The 4,030-nt window shown below is 41.8% G+C and overlaps 1 pseudogene; it reads right to left on the bottom strand.

Moving 5' to 3' along the window:
• Positions 1-627: 627 nt before the first annotated feature.
• Positions 628-1,561, bottom strand: LOC121433386 (annotated as a pseudogene).
• Positions 1,562-4,030: the final 2,469 nt, after the last annotated feature.

The following is a 4,030-nucleotide window of genomic DNA, read 5'->3' as shown; positions in this document are numbered from 1 at the left end:
CATATAGCCATTATTTGAAAATGGATGGCAATGAGGGGATTTCACAGCTGTTATTGACAGGTGAAATTATGCATGAAAGCAACAGTTTTCGAAGTCAGCGTCCCTGGATGCCCTACCTGGCAGGGTTCCTCCATCAAAGAATAATTTCTCTGGTGGCTTGGCATCTGAATTATCAATTGCTATAAGCTGTAATTGTGTCATGGCCCACAATAGCTCAAGAAAAACACTCCTGACATGTGGCAGTTCCCCTTTTTATATTAAAATTTCTGTTGGAGTTCCAAGATTTCTTTAGGAAGCCATACTGCTGAGGTATAAGGGGTGTAGCTGCCTTGACATTTCTAGGAGACACACTGTTACAACATACTTCCTGGTACCCTGGCTCTTTCAATCATCCTCTCTCCCATTCTTAGTGTACCCTGAATATTGTGTGCAAGAATTTTGCTGTTGTTCTACCCACTGTGACTGGGCAGCACACAGTCAGTTCCCTGCATTTTGACCAATTGTGGTTTTGCGTTATGATTTTTTTTTATTTTAATTTTTTTTGTCATTCAGACTTTACTGGGGATGAGACAGGGCTCAGTTGCTCACTCTGAGGACCAGGGCCAGCACATAGGCAGGTCTGATCTCTCAGACCTTCCTGGAGATTCTGGGGTCTGGCACATTCCTCCAAGCAGCAAGGAGGAAGGGCTGGATGCAGGGCAGGGCAAAGGAATAGGAGCAGGAGACTGATGCAGAAATGGGGAGTCCAAGGATCCAGAGGCTTGACTGAAGGAAGGGCTTGTAAGAAGAAAAGGAGGAATCGGGAGAAGAAAGAAGAAAACAACACTTGGTAGGGACACAGAGCTGGAGCCAGCAGGTCCCCCAGTTCTGGGCTTTGTTGTCCCATGAGTTCCAAAAGGCCATCTTTGCAAAGATTGGTTTGGAGAGAAAGCGGCTGCTTTTCATGTAGTCAGATATCTTCTTCAGGCCCTCCATGCGGGCCATGAAGTCCTTCAGGTTGGGGAAGGCATCCAGGCACTTGGGCTCAAACAATCGGTGCTGGTCCAGGATATCATAAACAAGGAAATCCACGTAGGTAATCTTATCCCCTGCAAACCAAAGTCGCTTGCCCAGGAACTCAGAGTAGAGCTTCATCTTCTCAGAGAGACCCGCCAAGTACTCTGGCTTCTTTTCCTCAAAGTCAGGGCTGTAGCAAACCATGGACAACTGTATGCGGGTATCCATAGCCTGGTTCTCCAAAATGTCCACCCGAATCCTCTCCTCTTCTGTCTCGCCACACAGGTTGTGCTTGCGGGCAATGTAGTGCAGGATGGCATTGCTCTGGGTGATGAGATCCATCAATCAAGTACGGCAGATTGGGAAAGTCCAGGCCCACCTTGAACTTCTCATTCAGACACTGGCTTCGGTTAAAGTCGGGAGCGTCCCCCATGGTGTATCTCTTCTCCTCATAGCTTGTGTCTGTGTACTTCAAGAGCAGGCGGATGGCGTGAGCCAGCCCACGGATGTCCCAGTAACCCAGTGTGGCAGGCATGGTGCTGGGTGGTATCCAGAGCAGGCCAACCTGGATCTTGCTAGTTCGAGTTTTCTCGCGTTATGATCTTTGTCTTCTCTAAAGAGAAACTTCCTTCATAAGGTGAAAGAACTACACTTATATCTGAAGATGTAATCTTTTTTAGGACTTGAGAATCCAACACATAGTCTTGTAAACAAGCACACTACAGCTGAACTTCATAACACTCAGCCCATACATTCCGATATATAAGTAAGTATTGCTTATCCTATTTTAGCATGAACAAACCTTTGGCTAGTGTCAGTTATTAGATGGTAACATAGCATCAAATTCCCTGACAGTCATAATCAGCTTTCAGCCAACCACAAGCTACCTGCTGATTAGACCGTATTAATATAAGGCTGGGGCTTATTAGATTATTTCTTTTCTACAGCTATAAATATAATCTGAAAATTGTATAGATGAAGCAGAATTGATAGATGGACACTTGAGTCAAATAATACTTGAAGCCAGAAATACCCATGAATTGCAATTTTTGTTATCAAAACAGTAATTTTCTCTGGCTTCAGACAATTCATGTCAGAATTTAACTTGAAATAGAAAATATTTGTTCTTTAAAACATCAAAATAATAAATACTTCATAGTCTTGTTTGCTTTAATCTATCAAATTGCATGAAGGTATCAAGTTCATACTTTTATATATTCAGGGATTCCACTTAGGATTTGCCTCATTTGGGATATTTTATTTGCATACTTCTTTTGGGAAATAATTCTCTCTCTCTCTCTCTCTCTCTCTCTCTCTCTCTCTCTCTCACACACACACACACACACATACACACACACAAACACACACACAGGGTGGTTGAAGGTAGAGAATATATTAGTCACTTTTTTCATTGCTATGACAAACACAAAAGCAAATTCAAGAGGTGAGTGCCTTGTTTAGTTAATAGTTTAAGAAGTCCCTCAAAGTGGGCCAAATAATGGTGGCAGGACTGTTAAATAACTAGTCAAATTACAAAAGCACTCAGGAATCAGAGAGTACTTAGGAAGTATGACCTAGCTATAAAACCATAAGACCAGGACCCAGAGATCCACTTTCTCTATTGATCCATTACCCACTAAATGTTCCACAACCTTCCACAACAGCACCATAAGCTGGGACCAGGTGCTCAAACACATAAGTCCATAGCACAAACTTTGTATTCAAATCACTTCAGCCGGGTGGTGGTGGCACATGTCTTTAATCCCAGTACTCAGGAGGCAGAGGCAGGTGGATCTCTATGAGTTTGAGGCCATACTAGTCTACAAGAGCTAGTTCTAGGACAGGCTCTAAAGATACAGAGATACCCTATTTTGAACCCCCCCCCCACACACACACACTCAAAAATCACTTCAAAGAAGTAACATATCTTCTAACACAAAACTGATAAGTCATGAAAGTATAGTCTAAATCAGACCATGTGAAACCAGAGGAAATTAAACAGGGTCTGCAAATTGTAACATAATATTTACATACCATAAATCCTAATAAGCAAGCAGGGTAGGGCAAATGCGAATGAGGCTGAAAGTGGGGTTAAAATAAGTGTCCAATCAAATTATTGCCACATTATTCCTCTGTAAGAAACACAAAAGACTGACATTGGGATGCTTCTGAAGGGTCAATTCTAGTAGGCAAGATAGAAAGAAAAGCTGAAAGTATTTATTTCTACCAGACTGTAATTTTCAGATGAATATTTCCTTACTGTAATCAATTACTTTCCAGTAATCATGGACCAGCACTAACGTTCCATGGTCTCTTTGAGATAAAAATGTTTTCATAGACTCGCCTTTAATTCCACCACTAGAACTATAGCCCAACTTGGCCTTAGAAGAAAGCAATTTAGTATGGATTCAAACTGTGGATGAATATGACAGATGTCTAAATAGTGTTCACTAAAGAATGTATTTTTTGCAGTTATATTTGTTTTTAATTAATTTATTATTTTTTTTTAAAAACTACGTTTTCTAATTTTGCGTATCAATGATAGTTCCCACTCCCTCCCCGCTATCTATCGCCTCTACTCCCCCCCCCCACACACACCCCATTCCACTACTCCTCAGAGAGGATGAGGTTTTCCATGGGAAGTCAACAAAGACATCAGTCTTACTACAGGGCAAGGCCAGTTCAGTCCCCACTCCACAATGGCTTAGGGTCTTAGCTAGGATCATCCTTGTGGATTCCTGGGAATTTCTCTGGTGCCAGGTTTCTTGCTAGCCCCATAATAGCTCTCTCAATAAATATTTCATTCCTTGTTCACCGCTTCTGTCCTTCCCACATCTTGACTATTACATTCCCTCAAGTTCTCCTCCCCACACTGCCATGCTCCCAATTTAGTCAGAAGATCTTGTCTATTTCTCCTTCCCATGGGGATCTATATGTGTTTCTTTTGGGATTCACATTATTACTTAGCTACTCATGGATTATAGGGTTATTATTCTTTGCTTACACCTAGTATTGACTTATGAGTGAATATATA

This window comes from Microtus oregoni, unplaced genomic scaffold, assembly GCF_018167655.1.
Source record: "Microtus oregoni isolate MIOR12 unplaced genomic scaffold, Mior012 000038F_ref0000394, whole genome shotgun sequence".
NCBI lineage: Eukaryota > Metazoa > Chordata > Mammalia > Rodentia > Cricetidae > Microtus > Microtus oregoni.
This window is presented reverse-complemented; position numbering and strand designations above follow the sequence as displayed.